This window comes from Nelumbo nucifera, chromosome 4, assembly GCF_055504915.1.
Source record: "Nelumbo nucifera cultivar China Antique chromosome 4, China Antique-T2T, whole genome shotgun sequence".
NCBI lineage: Eukaryota > Viridiplantae > Streptophyta > Magnoliopsida > Proteales > Nelumbonaceae > Nelumbo > Nelumbo nucifera.
Genome location: NC_142652.1, coordinates 68,544,009 through 68,561,007, shown reverse-complemented (window position 1 = coordinate 68,561,007; position 16,999 = coordinate 68,544,009). Strand labels below are relative to the sequence as shown.

General features: G+C 39.9%; 1 pseudogene across 1 annotated transcript; it reads left to right on the top strand.

Moving 5' to 3' along the window:
• The first annotated feature begins 318 nt into the window (after positions 1 to 318).
• Positions 319 to 15,944, top strand: LOC104586068 (ABC transporter B family member 11-like; annotated as a pseudogene). The gene is made up of 14 exons (XR_016085974.1): positions 319 to 864; positions 1,074 to 1,491; positions 1,806 to 1,860; positions 1,948 to 2,123; positions 2,359 to 2,580; positions 2,712 to 2,950; positions 3,138 to 3,663; positions 9,960 to 10,160; positions 10,350 to 11,234; positions 11,322 to 11,351; positions 11,640 to 11,871; positions 12,024 to 12,287; positions 12,434 to 12,724; positions 13,555 to 15,944. The product of XR_016085974.1 is annotated as an ABC transporter B family member 11-like (transcript).
• Positions 15,945 to 16,999: the final 1,055 nt, after the last annotated feature.

Here is a 16,999-nt window from a genome sequence, read left to right as displayed (position 1 = left end):
AACTATACAATACTATTCATTATTCAACGGGAAGCTCAATCGTCAATGTTAAGAATCCACCTTTGGCCATGAACGATGCTATTCCACGGTTTCCACCGCCTTTGCCGACTTGAAATCTTTTGAAACTTCGTAACCAAGTAAACAATTAGAGAGTTAAAATTCGATACGATAATGAAGTAAAAATCAACAAGAATTGAATTGCCTTATTCTAGGAACTGATGAGAAATGGGAGTTCGTCCCTTTGACTGACGATGCTTGCGGAGTTACACTTGCGTATTTGGGTAGTGCACAACATCCATAAATTCAAGGTTGGTTAAAAGGTGTGGGCCGTGTAGCCCTTCAAATGAATGGTGACGGGAAGAAGTGCAACATCCTCTGGACTCTTTTGTTTTTTAGGTGAGTTCGTTTCTAGTTCTGGATTCTCAAACTCAGGGAGCTTCTATTGTATCTCTTCCACTGCTTTTCTTTCTTCATGTTTTACTCATGGGTTATCGTCTTTCCTTTGTTTTGGTCGAAGTTGCAGAAATTCATTTTTAATCTGAAAAGATTATAAGAGTTCAATCTTTTTGGTCTTTCTCAATAGCCACCGTTCTTATTTTATTTGTTTTTTTGATAAGCGTCTCAGCAACTACTTTATTTGTGTTTAAAAAAGATCCTTGGTTCAATATTTTTACTTTTTATGTTCTTTCTTCCCAATGACTTGCGTCACAGTTAATGAAACTTTTGATATTCAAATATCTTTCCTTGTTCTGTTTATGTGGGTTGTAAATGTTGTGATTTTATCTCCTGTTCCTGATTGCATGCCGGATTTTATGTTTTACTTTACAAGTGATAACCAGTTGACTGGAGTCCGAGTAGAAACAGGTATCTCTTTCTTTTTCTTTTTTCTTTTTTAATTTCCTTATTCTTCTGCTTTCAGGAGTATTGATGTTGGTATACGTAAATAGGAATACAATCAGTTAAATTCAAATGGAGAATGAATAACTTTGACGAAGTATTGCCTTTTCCTTTTCAATTATTTACATTTCAACAAGAAAGGGTCATTCACTTCATTGCTTCTTATTGTCTTGCAGCTCTGCTTGTAACTCAAAGTGGATCAACTTTTGTGACAAATAATAGCATAGAAAATCTTAGAAGCTGGCAACATGGAAGAGAAAAACAGCCTGAGTGGTAATATAAACTCCAACCAGGCCACTGCATCAACGAGCCACTCACCTGTAACAGAGACAGATGAAAAAACAGGCAAAGGAAAGACCAATAGCCACCATGATTTGGAAAAGAGCAAAGGAAGAGATGAGGCCACTAACACTGTTCCCTATTACAAGCTCTTCTCTTTTGCAGACTACAAGGATGTTGTATTGATGATCATTGGGCATTGTAGCTATTGGAAATGGGGCCTCCATGCCTCTTATGACTGTGCTTTTCGGGGATATGATTGATTCTTTTGGAGAAAATACAAACAACAGTCGTATAGTTGATGTAATTTCCAAGGTATATATTGGCAAAATATGCTTATTGATTCCTATTACAGGTTAATTATATACAAAGGTATTTAATGCATCTGTCGAATTAAAGTTCACTGAAAGTTGAAGATCTGGAAACTATGTAACTGGAACTTAAATATTGGGTAGTATAGTAACTTTCATGATATAAAGATTCTTAAATCTATCTGTACTATATCCCTTTCCCCGTGTCTGAATTATTAATATATAGTTAGCAACACCCTTATACTTTGTCTTGCAGTTGATGGAAATGTCAAACTAGAAACAAGCTTAACCAGTTGTAATTTCCTGTCACATCTTCAGGTATCATTGAAATTTGTTTATTTGGCAGTGGGGAGTGGTGTTGCATCATTCTTACGTAAGTTATGTCACTACAGAAGTTCACTGTTAATGGGAAACAGTTTGACAATTGGTCACTTGGAATTCTATGTTTGTTTTCTGTCAGAGGTGGCTTGTTGGATGGTCACAGGGGAGAGACAGGCAGCACGGATAAGGAACCTATACTTGAAAACTATATTAAGCCAAGATATAGGTTTCTTTGATAAGGAAACAAACACTGGAGAAGTTGTTGGAAGGATGTCAGGTGATACTGTCTTCATTCAAGATGCCATGGGTGAGAAGGTACCTGCTTCTACTACCACTTAAAACACATCAATCATCATCATTGGCTTAATTCATTTTCACATAAAGGATTAGGCACTGTTTAAATTGAGGCATAAATGGAATGAAGGACACATTTTGCTCCAATTTGCAAATTCTCCAATCCTGCTCTTTGGATATATTGTGTAATGAGCACATCATTTAAAATCTGCATGTTTGGGAGACAGTGGTTTTTGATTTTATCCTTCTTTTCCAGGTTGGAAAATTTATACAGATGACATCAACATTCATTGGAGGCTTTATAGTGGCTTTCATTAAAGGGTGGCTCCTCACCCTTGTCATGTTGTCCTCTCTTCCTGCTGTTGTGATCTCTGGTGCAATGATGTCCAGTGTTATATCTAAGATGGCATCCCGTGGACAAAAAGCTTACTCTGAAGCATCGATTGTAGTAGAGCAGACAGTTGGCTCTATCAGGACCGTATGTAACCTTACCAAAACTACAAAACATGCCTATGCTTTATCTACTTTTGTTAGAGTTTAGTTTCTGTACGTGTTATATTTTGGATTTTTCTTTGGTAGGATGAAACTTGAAAGATACTGTTCCTTTAGGTTGCATCATTTACTGGAGAGAAGCAAGCTATAATGAAGTACAACAAGTCTTTATTGAGTGCTTACAACTCTGGCATTCATGAAAGTTTAGCTGCTGGGATAGGTTTTGGTGTGTTTATGTTTATTATGTTCTGCAGTTATGCTCTTGCTATATGGTATGGGGGAAAGCTGACACTTGACAAAGGATATACAGGTGGTGATGTCATTATAGTAATTTCTGCTGTTTTGGCTGGTGCAATGTGAGTTACAAGTTTTTTCTTCCTTTTTCCTGACCTTCTTTTTTCCCTAATTAATCCTTGTGGTTGTATGAATATGCAGTATTTTCACATGTCTATATGTCTGCTCCATGCTTAATATCATTGTTGGTTAGTACAATTTGATAAATATGCACTTGTTAACTCTTCTGCTTGTTTCTAAATTCTTCAGAAGTCTAGGTCAGACATCTCCATGCCTGGCTGCATTTGCTGCTGGACAAGCTGCTGCATTTAAGATGTTTGAGACAATTAATAGAAAGCCAGACATAAATGCTTTTGATGGTAATGGGCATACATTAGACGATATTCGTGGAGACATTGAGTTAAGGAATGTTTTCTTCAGTTATCCAGCTAGACCAGATGAGCAAATATTCAATGGATTCTCTCTTTCAATCCCTAGAGGCACAACTGCAGCTTTGGTTGGACAGAGTGGAAGTGGAAAGTCTACAGTGATCAGTTTGATTGAGAGATTTTATGATCCACAGGTTGGTGAAGTTCTTATTGATGGTATAAATCTGAAGGAGTTTCAGTTGAGATGGATTAGAAAGAAAATCGGACTTGTTAGCCAGGAACCGGTGCTATTTTCCTCTAGCATTAAAGACAATATTGCCTATGGGAAAGATGATGCGACAATGGAAGAAATCAAATCCGCAGCTGAGCATGCTAATGCTGCAAAATTCATAGATAAACTGCCTTAGGTTCTTATTTCTTCTTTTCTGATTTACATACTTTTGATTGCTCTTTGGTATTGTTTCATGTTTTTGTCCTATACACTATTCCCTATAAAAACTCCACCAGTGGGAGATTGTCTTACATCGAGGAGGGTTGTGTCAGGTTGGCAGCCAGCACTAAAACTTTTTCCAAATTCTTGTCTTACACAGGATCTGAATGGATTTAAGTATAGCCACGGGCGAAAAGGTTTTCTCCTAATTGATGCCCTCTTTCTGAATATACCCTTTCGCCACCAAACGAGCTTTGTAGGTCTCAACCTTACCATCGGGGCCCTTCTTGCTCTTATAGATCCATTTGCAACCAATTGGTTTTACCCCGGGGGGTGGATTTACTAGAGTCCAGACTCCATTAGTCTCCATTGAGTCCATCTCAGTTCTCATGGCATCTACCCACTTCAAAGAATCTATGTCCAACATAGATTCCGCATAAGTCACGGGATCCTCCTCACTAATAATATCTTCCACTAGGTAACTATCCTGGTCATAGCCAAAACGGACTGGTGGCCTGGATACCCGGGTAGATCTTCTAGCTTGGTCAGTACCTAGAACCTGTGGGACACCTCCCATTGCTCCTGAGCTCTCCTCATCAAGAACTATTTCCTGACGATGGCTGTTCAGGATATATTCATTCTCCAAGAACTGTGCATTTCGGCTGCAGAACATATTTTGCTCACTTGGGTCATAGAATAGGTAACCCACAGAGCCATTTGGGTAGCCTATAAATAGGCAATGACTAGTCTTGGATTCCAACTTGTCCGCACTCGTTCTTTTAACGTGCGCAGGACAACACCAAATCATCAAGTGTTTGACACTTAGTTTCTTTCCGGTCCAAAGTTCATATGGAGTATTCAGAACCGATTTGGTTGGAACCCGATTCAGCACGTATATCGCAGTCTCTAATGCGTATCCCCAAAAGGATGTGGGTAACTCTGAGTGTACGAGAAGTGATCGAACCATATCCAATAAGGTCCTATTCCTTCTCTCTGAAACACCGTTAAACTGTAGTGTAGCAGGAGGAGCTAACTGTGATACTATCCCGTTGACCTTCAAGTAGTCCCTGAATTCATCAGAGAGATACTCGCCACCTCGATCCGATTGAAGGGTCTTAATTTCTCTCCCTAATTGTTTCTCGACCTCTTATCTGAACTTCTTGAATTTTTCAAAGGATTTGGAGTTGTGTCTCATTAGGTATATGTAACCATACTGAGAATAATCATCAGTAAATGTAATGAAATACACGTGCTGGTTACGAGTCCTAACACTCAGGGGACCACATACATTAGTATGTATTAGGTCAAGTGTGCCCGTACATTTTTCAGGCTTACCGTTAAATGGCCGTTTCGTCATCTTACCCTGAAGGCAAGGCTCATAAGTGGGAAGATCTTCTATAGTTAGAAAATCCAAATGACCATCCTTTACCAACCTTGTGATACAACCAATGCTGATATGGCCAAGTCGGTAATGCCCCAGGCACGTGGGATTAACTGTATCACAGATTCTTTTCTTGGGGATATCAACCGACGTAGTTTTGGCTATGTTAGTTTCTAGAGAAGGATGTAGAACATAGAGACCGTTCTCCAGTTCCCCATATGCGATGAATTTGTTGTTTCTTTTGATAGTAATCGTATTACTAAAAAAGACAGAATATCCATCCGCACACAGCTTTGTGACAAAAATCAAATTTCTTCTTAAGTTCTGTACAAAAAGACAATCTTTAAGTATAATGGATGTCATTCTCTAAAAATTAATTCTACGATTCCTATGGCCGCAACTGCAACACTTGTAGAAGTCCCCAAGTAAAGCGTTACTTCTCCTTCACGCAGCCTTCTGCTTACCTTGAACCCCTGCAGTGAGTTACACGCATGAGTTGAAGCCCCGGAGTCAATACACCAGGATGCAGAAGTAACCAACAAATTGGTTTCTATGACACAGGATTCAAAATTACTTTTCTTGGATTCTAGGTATTGAGGACAGTTATTCTTTTAGTGGCCGGTCTGATGGCAAAAATGACAGGCATCTGATGCCTTGTCTTTCCTCTGTTTCTTGGGTTTGGTGGCCTTCTTCTAGGGCTTTCTCTTTGCCCTCCTCTTCTTGCCCTTCTTGCCAGCTTCAACAAGCATGGCTAGGGGCTCATCCTTCTTAATCAGTTCTTCGGCCCTCTGCAACATATTGCTGAGTTCTTGAACACTGACATTCAGTTTGTTCATATTATAGTTCATATTGAACGGATTGAAGGACGGAGGCAATGAGTTGAGAATGGCGTCTATTTGGGTTGTATGATCTTGCCCGGATCTAAGAGCCTCAAGCTCATTGATGTAGCCCATCATCCGAAGACAATGGTCATGAACTTGTTGCCCCTTGGACATCTGTGCGGTCATGAACTGTATCAAGACGCTCTGTTGAGTAGAACGATTTTGCTTTTCATACATTGTCTTTAGACTGTCCAATATGTCCTTGGAAAGTTCGATCTGATCCTACTACCTCTGTATCGAATCGTCCAGTGAGGCAACGATGTAACACCGGGCGAGGGAGTTTTCCTTCTCCCATTCCAGATAGTCCCTTCTCCGTGCCTCAGAAGCGCTATCTCCCGGACGTTTCGGGGCAGGATTCTTAGCCACCTTATCCAGTTTTTTAGAGGTCAAAACCAACATTAGGTTACGGTACCAGTCGGCATAGTTTGGGCCCTTAAGCTTGTTGTCGTCAAGAAGCTTTGCAAATTGTCCGTTTGCCATTTTTTGATAAAAGAGCAAACATCAGTCTACAACCTAATTTGATTCATGTTATCTACATAGATATGGCTTTTAATCTATGTTCCATTCCCATTTATTCATCTCTGAGATTTCCCTCCCATCTCAGTGATGGAGACTGCGAATTGTCTCTGGAAATGTGGGAAATCACATAGGGTGCATGGAGCCAACTGTTTCAGCTGCATAACCCCATCAGCTTTCTATGAAGGATCATATCCACTCATCGTATGAGCTTTCCCTTCGGCCTCTATCAAACAAAGTTCATTGCCATTTTAGGTTAAGCCTTTATGTGCAGTGAGTGCTCTCCCATCATATTCGTAAACGCCAAGGTATCGTGAGAGTCTCCCATTTTCTGGTGAGGTCTTCCCACATCGGTCTATGACGCCCCTATCATCTTATGAAACACTCTGACAGATCTAGCAGCAAATTGATAGCCCAATTTTCTGGTGCATTTCCTCATTACTGAATGTCCCATCTTCATGCTAATGATGGAAGGCCTTTAGAGAATTCATCATATGAATCTCCCTATCACATGCACTCATATTTCAGGAGGGAACAAAAGTTATGCCCTAGTTTAATTTAGGTCAAACCAGAGTGGCTCCCACTAACTTTCATAAAGCCAGATTTCTGGTGGGCCCTAAACGGCTAGGGTTCCGCATGTATCCTTTTTCAGGGGTGTGGGGCCCACCACTGAGGGAGATCATCCAATGGTCTTTAGGGACACCATGGCAATGATGTGCATTCAGCCATGGTGTGCGTAAGAGCCACTATCACATCTGCATGGGCCAAGTACTTATGACCCATGTACGTAGCACATCACACATCCATACATCACATGCAAGGATAGAATTGATCCAATCAATTAATATTTGTAAAGCCCATTAATAAAACCCATTTTAATTCATAATATTACCAATTAATATTATCTAGGTATATGGGCTGAATAGGGTTAGGCAGTTCGGCCCATATAGCTTTCCTGCAATTTGTGGGCTTTAGCAGTTTTAACACCTTAAAATTGGGCCTTATAGGTGTGGGCCGAATTAAGTCTCTTAATTAACCATCAATCCCTTGACCCAAAAGTGGGAAATTAGGGCTGACATCAACCTCCATCGAACCACAGATTTGGTCTAACCAATTTGGACCAATCTGGTTCGAATGGGTCAAGGGTTTGATTTTTAATTAAAGATTTAATTCAAGAAAACGATCTGAAATTATTTACTGATTAAAGAACAAGCAAGAATCAGTCATAGGGCTGTTCGCACACTTTCATCCTGCAAAACAAAGGTCAGATCACAGTTTGCAGTTTCATAAATTGCAAATCGCAGACAGCGATTTTGATATCTGTGAAATCTCCTTCTGTGCTTCCATCTTCGATTAAGAAAATAAAATAAATAGAAAACATAATTTCTATTAATATTACATCTGATCGAATCCTATACATTTAGTCTAGAAAAATAAAAAAAAAATTATTTACAGACCAGAATGCAAAAAACTACAAATCACAGGTTCACTGGGCCAATCAAGATTTTGATCTCCAGTTGTACGAACAACCCATAAATCAAGAAGATAATAAAGAACAATTCTAAATAAATTCCAAATTTATAAAATTTAATTTCAGATAATTTGCCCTTTAACTGGGAACCGATTTCCCAGAAAAACCCTAATCTGCGTAAATCGGGTAGAACGCCTTCTGCCCATTTGTGCAGGTTCAGATCTGATTTAATTTGGTTCAAGATTTGAACCTGACTTTGATACCACTGAAGGGATGAGAGATCCATCACATGGATAGCCGAACCCTGTAGGAAGGTAGGGCGAAATTTCAAAAATTTCTCTCTCCCATGTGGGAATCGCATTCCCTGTTTTAGAAAATTGCATCTTTCAATGATCAATCTTGAACCAAGAACTGAACCAGATCTGAACCAAAGCAGTAGGAGAGGGATATACTTGATACGAAGATGCAGTATCTCCCAATGAAGGTATTCACGCCCAAAGAAAAGCTCTAAAGACTGCTCCCACTGAAGATGACGCAATGAATGGTGGAGCAGAATCAGCAGGGTCCGTCCAACGAACCGAATTCTTTAGCAAGAATTCAATGGAGGCAGTGAGAACGACTTCTGATCAGCCTTTCTCCAAAGACTGATATCAAGACTCTTCTTGATCACTCCTACAAAGGAGATCAAACTGGTAGTATGGCGACAATTGGAGGAAACGCAGGGAGAAGATGGCACAGTCACACTGTTGCTGTCTTCTCTCCGGGTGATCTGAGATCTGATCTCTGGATGCTGGGATGGGCTGAATGGTTCGCCCCCTATCTCTATAGAATCTTATTATCCACTTCGATCTATCTCTATAGAATCGAATACTCAGTACATACTTTTGATTGCTCTTTGGTATTGTTTCATGTTTTTGTCCTATACATTATTCCCTAGAAAAACTCCACCAGTGGGAGCTTGTCTTACATCAAGGAGGGTTGTGTCAGGTTGGCAGCCAGCACTAAAACTTTTTCCAAATTCTTTCAACATTATTCCCCAGTAGATCCATCCTTAAAACTGTTTTACTATTTACATCAAACACTGAAAAAAAATTAAAGGATTAATACAGTCTCAGTTGAGTTAGGACAATTTGCAATGTAAGTTATCCTCTTATAAATGCAAAAATAAAAAACAAAATCTCAGATGAATCAGGATTACTTGAAAAAGTAAGCTATCCTCTTACTGTAATAGATTAAAAATTGAAGAAGAGTCAACCAAACTTTATCTGGAAAAACAGAGAATTACAATCATATCTTATGAAAGGATTTGAGTTTGAAAATGTTTTCTTCCCACTTAATTTTCTACTCATTCTCTGAAGTAGAAGAATTCACAACTCTTTCCCTTTACAGCAAGAGTTTTCTTAGGCTCGAATCAAAATCCAAATAGGGTTCGGTTCTCTAGTCCTAGACTACTCCTAGTTGAGCATTTACATACTAATGTAATTATTAGTATATGTAAATACTTATAAATTTGTCCAGTTTGTCATGATCATGTCTAGTACAAGTATGTTACGTTTCTTTCTTGAAGCTTTTAAAAAAAATTGGTTGCACACATCTATCCCTCCCCAGACCCCACATTGGCAGGAGCCTCATGCACTGGGCTGCCTTTTAGGGATATGTTTTCAGTCAAGTTTCTATTAATCAAAGATTATGCTTGGCTTATGATAAAGGGAAGAGGATGTTGAAAACTCAGAAATTTTTGACTTTGGAATCTAACTGGAACTTTTCCTGTAGATATTTTTTGGTGCTCTAATTGCATAAACATGGGTTTATATGACAAAGTTAGGTCAGTTTATGCATTTGACTTATGTCTCAAGCTATGAAAGATTTGTGCTTATATTTTTATGTGCATATCCATCCAGTTGTGTGTATGTGGGTCAGAATTCTAGAATTTTCATTCATTTTTGAATCTTGGTAACTAATTTAAGAAAAAGGAATTTGCTTCTCATCTTCCATATCATATATTTTGCATCTATTGTATTTAGGGTCTAGACACCTTGGTTGGTGAGCATGGAACTCAGCTGTCTGGGGGGCAGAAACAAAGAGTTGCTATAGCTTGAGCAATCTTAAAAGACCCACGGATTTTACTTCTAGATGAAGCTACAAGTGCACTTGATGCAGAATCTGTACAGTGAGGAATGCTGATATGATAGCTGTTATTCATCAAGGAAAAATCATTGAAAAAGGTAAAAATTTTGGGTTAATAGTTGGAAAATACTTGGTAAATCTCCCATATTAGTGGAACAATGTCAAAGATTCAGGCTTTACTGTACTATCTTAATCTTATTAATGACTAGTTTGTTGACTTGTTTTCTATGTAACTGAAAAGAAGATACCTATATATACTATGTTGCAATATTTTTTCTATTAACCAGGCTCACACTCAGATCTACTCAAGGATCATGGTGGGGCATACTACCAACTTATACGCTTGCAAGAAATGAACAAAGAGTCAGAACAGCAAACCATAAATGACCAGGGAAAGCCATACTTAACCACGGATTTTGGCAGGCACTCAACCCAAAGCATGTCCTTTCTACGTTCTTTAAGTCATGGATCATCTGGGGCTGGAAACAGTAGCCACCATTCATTCACAGTCTCATTTAGGAGACCTACCGGACTCAACATCCCAGAAAACACAACAGGAGAACCTGAAAGCCTGCCTGAAGCATCATCACAACAGCCTCAAGAAGTCCCACTCCGCCGACTTGCCTATCTCAACAAGCCAGAGATCCCAGTGATTGTTATATCTGCTACCATTGATGGTTCAATATTTCCAGTTTTTGGAATACTAATCTCCAGTATAATCAAAACATTCTATGATCCCCCAAGTAAGCTTCGGAAGGACTCACAGTTTTGGGCTTTGATGTTTGTTGTCCTTGGGGGAGTATCGTTGGTGGCAGCTCCTGCAAGGACATATTTCTTTTCCGTGGCAGGCTGTAGGTTAATAAAACGGATTCGATCAATGTGCTTTGAAAAGGTAGTTCACATGGAGGTTGGTTGGTTTGATGATCCTGCCCACTCAAGTGGTGCAATTGGTGCAAGACTCTCTGCAGATGCAGCAACTGTACGCAGACTGGTTGGTGATGCACTGGCTTTGCTTGTTCAAAACACTGCAACAGCAATAGCTGGGTTGGCTATCGCTTTCCAAGCAAGTTGGCAATTGGCTCTTATAATCCTTGTTTTGCTACCTTTGGTAGGAATTAGCGGATGGGCTGAAATGAAGTTTATGGAAGGATTCAGTGCAGATGCAAAGGTTCATACTTGAAACTCATGAATGCCCCTTTCTATGCCTCCTTTTTGAAAGAAAAAGGGAGACTAAACATAGTTATAAAGTTTAGATACACAGTACCAGGAGTTTGCTAAAAGAAGTTCGAGTCTGAGAGTGGCCACTTTGGGGGGCGAAGAGAGAGAGAGAGAGAGAGAGAGAGAGAGAGACCAACATTGGGTAATGGTCTTTTTAATGAGCCTATTATGGGTCATTGAGTGGCTACACATTTTATACACACTCTTATAGCTTTATTTTTTTTCCCACAGATCATATTCCATGTTCCCAAACTATTTACAGATTTCCATTTTTGTTAGTTGTTCATTGTTGATTTTAGACACTTACCTATCCCCCAAAAATTGAATACCTTTTTAGCATTTAAACCGAAAAAAATAAGATGCAGTTGGAAGCATAAGAATAGTTGCTTCTTTCTGTGCGGAAGAGAAGGTGATGCGGCTATACAAAAAAAATGTGAAGGCCCTTTGAGGACAGGGATGCGCCAAGGACTAATTAGTGGAGTTGGTTTTGGGTTATCTATTTTCTTGCTATATTGTGTATATGCGACCAGTTTCTATGCTGGAGCTCGTCTTGTTGAGGATGGAAAGACAACATTCTCCAAGGTTTTCCGTGTAAGTAGTCATGTCATCTCATTCAAGTTCTTTTAGTGAAGATATTTTTGAGATATTCACAAAGTCATGTTTCACAGATAGAATAAATGAAATATTTTAATATATTTTGGATAATTTAAACACAATGAATTGCATTTTGTGGTCCTTGTCAGGTCTTCTTTGCTCTTACCATGACAGCTATAGGAATTTCTCAATCCAGCTCTTTCACACCTGATGCCAGTAAAGCCAAGACTTCTACTGCTTCAATATTTGCAATTCTTGATCGGAAGTCAAAGATAGACCCAAGTGATGAGTCTGGTATGACATTAGAAAGTGTGAAGGGAGAAATTGAGTTTCAGCATGTCAGCTTTAAATATCCCACTAGGCCTGACATTCAGATTTTCCGAGACCTTTGCTTGACAATTCATTCTGGTAAGGTAACACTACTTTTGACATGTTATGTTTCATGTGTAACAATTTTGAACTGGAGGTCATAATCAAAGCCACTGCACAGTTGAAATCAATTTGCACCATTTATAAGTTCTATTTACAAAACTAATAGTTCAGAAATCTCAATTTTCAGACAGTTGCTTTGGTTGGAGAAAGTGGGAGTGGGAAATCGACAGTAATATCCCTGTTGCAGAGATTCTATGATCCTGATTCAGGTCAAATTACTTTAGATGGAACTGAAATTCAGAAGTTTCAGTTGAAGTGGCTGAGGCAGCAGATGGGCTTAGTTAGCCAAGAACCTGTATTGTTCAATGACACAATCCATGCTAACATTGGCTAAAAGGAAGGAAATGCATCAGAGGCAGAGATTTTAGCTGCAGCAGAGTTGGCAAATGCCCACAGGTTCATTAGTGCATTGCAACAGGTTGGAGCACTATAACCTAATTGTGTTAAATCATCTATTTTTTATTTATTTCTACAAACACTTGTTTAATTTGGTCATTAGGTCATAGGGCTGCACACATAGAGCCCAAATCTTTTCTCTTGAAAAACTGGAGCAATGATTAGGCCTAGAGTTTTCTCATTAGGTCAAACCATGACCTGTCCATTGTTTGATTTGATGGAGACCAAAACCATCAACTCATGAAATAAAATAAAAGAAAAAAACATGGTGTACAAAGGTTACTAAATCTAATTAGGTCTTATCAGGATAAGAGCTATCTGAACAATCTCTTTGATGGAAAATTAAGGTAATCATGTTGGAGTTGTTGATCAGGGTGACTATTGCATTTTCTTCTCTTTAAACATGGTATGAGAGGAGTTGTTAATCACTTAATCAAAGAAAATTTTCACATAAAAGTTGGCCAGCAATGATTTAACCAAACAAGCTAAGGGGGATAACCATTTACCTTATTAATTTCAGACATGAGTGACAATATTTTAGACTTCCAAATGCCATACTGTATAGTCTTAGTTCTTGAACAAATTAAAGGACCCATATGTAGGTTTGGGGACTCTTTTTTCCACATGTTTCAAGCATTAGGACACTATTGGATGGGTCCTATCTTGCAGATAAACTCAGTCAGTAAAATAAATGCTAATAGACAGCTGAATTACCTCGGCAACTTTATTTTTGGTGGTCAATGGTCTATAGAACGTTTTTTAATAAGCATGGCCTATTGATCCAGTCAGGTCAACTGCTCATGTTTTTAAATTCCTACTTTGCTCGTATTTTCAATATGGGAAAAATTGCAGGGGTATGAAACAATGGTAGGCGAGAGAGGGGTACAATTATCAGGTGGACAGAAGCAACGGGTGGCAATTGCACGTGCTATAGTGAAGTCACCAAAGATTTTACTACTAGATGAAGCGACAAGTGCACTCGATGCTGAGTCAGAACGAGTGGTGCAGGATGCATTGGACCGAGTCATGGTAGAGCGCACTACAGTTGTGGTGGCCCATCGGTTATCCACAATTAAAGGTGCTGATCTAATTGCAGTAGTGAAGAATGGGGTCGTTGTAGAGAAAGGAAAACATGAGGCCTTGATCAGTATCAAGGATGGTTTTTATGCTTCTTTAGTAGCACTGCATTTGAGTGCTTCATCTTAGCAAGATAAATGTATTCTCCTCTTATTGTGGTAATTGGTTTGCTTGCTCTTATCTTTTTGTTTATGATCTCTTGCTTTGCTGATTATTCTTGTTTCCATCCTTTTGATATCAACAGAGGTTATTGTTAGGATTGAATTGGGAGTCTCCGGGATTAGGAGACTCCGCTGAGTTAGGATCGAATTAGGAGTTCGTTTTGAGTTTGAGTTTTTGTAAATTTAGGAGATTCGATGTTCGACGGCTGTGTATGGTTGTGTATATATATCTAAATCTTCAATGAATGAAAATAAGAAAAGCAAACCAGAAAAGCTCTGGTTTTACATGGTATCAGAGCCACGAGAGGTCTGCGTTCCAAGACCTCTGGAGATCAGTGGTGGAAGCAACGATATTCGGTGCCGGGAAAGGAGAAACTCTGCTCGCCAGATTCCGATCGAGACTCCGAATTCTACAGAGTTAGATCTTCATCTTCGTCCTACCAAGACTGCAACCGGCGGTGGAAGCGACCAGCGATCTGTTACCAACGGTGCGAACACTGAGAGGCGGGAATCATTCCAGTGGCGGCGATTCATTACCAGTGGTTGTGTTTCGTTCTGGTGGCGGCAATCCCTTACCAGCGGCGGCGATCTGTTACCAGTGGTCATGTTTTGTTTTGGTGGCGGCAATCTCTTAGAAACGCTGTCGACAACACTGCTTCTGCTTCTTATTGCTTCCACATTCGAGCAAGGGAAGAAATCTGCTGTTTTGGGATATCAACAGAACTTTCTGTTGGAGTTGGTGAAGCCCCTCTTGGAAACGCTGACTGCCTTGTTGACACAGGTTGTGACTTGGAGAGAGTCAAGAGTTCAGCATCACGATTCTGTCTCTCGATCGTGGTAACCACATCCCGGGCCTGAATAGAAGCCCACTGATCAAGTATCCGTGAGTGCCTACATCGAACGCCTGAAGATTCTACACTGACTCAAGAACCCTCCGACTGGATCAGGACGGTCCCGGAGGAATCGCGCATTGAGGTTGTCGGAAGATCGGTCTTAGATTCCATGGCTTCGAAATCGGTGCCTCTTCAGGGAGTTCTGGATAAGACTCACGAACATTCGGATTTTTAATGGGTTTCCGACGAATCGAAGTTCTGCGGCATGTTTTAGGGAGATCCGGTTTTCTGTTTTGTGACGATTCTGCCACCGATTGAGGGTTTTCAGACACGGTGGTCGATATGGTTGAAAACAAAGAAAAAGAACACGGTGGGCGTGGTGGACGGAAACAAGGAACAGGGGTAGGAGGAAAAGGTCGTGCCGGCCAAGTCAAGGCCAATACAGTCAAAGTCTCTGCACAAGGCAATGCGTCTCAAGGAGAATTAATCGATGCAGTCAAGACTGGGTTGAATGGACTAAGTAGTGAGCAGTAGAACATGCTACTCAACCTTTTGAACACACAGAAAGAGGGGAGTCAACAACTAAGTGGTAAGCGAAAATTGTCAGAGTGGATAATAGACACAAGGGCTTTTCATCATATGACAGGAAGCCTTGAGTTGATGAGAGACATAAAGAACATCATTCCATGCTCTGTCGGGCTGCTACATGGGAAAGCGACAATAGCAGAGAAAGAAGGCACAGTTGCGCTGGACGATCATCTGAAACTGACTAATGTTTTATATGTGCCTAGTTTGAATTGCAATCTAATTTCTATGTCGCAATTGATTGAGGAGTCGAATTGTGTTATTCAGTTCACTAATAATTTCTGTGTGATACAGGACTGAACTACAAGGACGCTGATTGGAGCGGGTGAAAAACGAGAGGGACTCTATTATTTCCGGAGCATTGCATCAACAAGAGCAATGAAGACTACAGAGAGAAAGACATGTGATATTTGGCATCAAAGGTTAGGGCATCCTTCTCATAAAATTGTTAAGTTGCTGCCTTTTGTTAGTACTAAAAATAATAAGGATGACAGTATTAAGGGTTGTGATGTATGCTTCCGAGCTAAACAATGTCGAGAAGAGTTTGTTTCCAGTAATAACAAAGCATCCGATATTTTTGAGTTAATTCATTGTGATTTATGGGGTCCTTATAGAACTGCAGCTTCTTGTGGTGCTCATTATTTATTGACAATAGTAGATGATTCTTCTAGAGGTGTTTGGATTTATCTTCTAATTGATAAGACATAAGTGGGACAAGTTCTTCGAAATTTTTTTGCTATGGTTCAAAGGCAATTTAACAAACCTATCAAAGTGGTTTGTACTGATAATGAGACTGAGTTTGTCTGCTTGGCTAGTTATTTTGCTCAGCATGGTATTATTCATCAAACCACTTGTGTCGGGACCTCTCAACAAAATGGGAGGGTTGAATGCAAACATCGACACATATTCAATGTTGCCCGAGCATTGCGTTTTCAAGCTAGCATGCCCATTGATTTTTGGGGGGAATGTGTATTGACCGCATGTTATTTAATCAATCGGACACCATCCATTCTGTTGAAGGGAAAGACTCCCTATGAAGTTTTATTTGGGCGACCTCCTTCTTAAGATAATGTGCGAGTTTTTGGTTGCTTGGCATATGTGCACAATCATGGACATGGAGGGGATAAATTTGTCAGTCGAAGCAGACGGTGTATTTTTGTTGGGTATCCTTTTGGAAAGAAAGGATGGAGCTTGTATGATTTAGAGTCCGGCACGTTCTTTGCATCAAGAGATGTTACCTTTTTAGAGGATGAATTCCCTTATGCACGCAAGGAGGATAAACAACCAAACAAAGCACAAGGCCAATTTCATTGTGGAATAGGTGGGACAGATGAGGTGTTGGTGCCGTCCAATTATTTACCAGGACAAGCAAATGGCGAGATGGAGACTAACCAGCGATGTGAACTTGCAGAAGGAGTCAATGTAAAAGAAGGAACCCACATAGACTGAAATGCCAATACTAGTGAACTCATGCATTCTTCTGACGTCACCACAGAAAATACAAGCGAAGACAGTCTTGACGTCAGGAGGGGTGGCAATGTTGAGCAACAGCAGCACTCTGATTCTCATTTAGGGCATGGGCATCAGCAGAAACAGCAGTCCACAAGGTTAAGAGACTATGTGCTTCACACCACACAATGC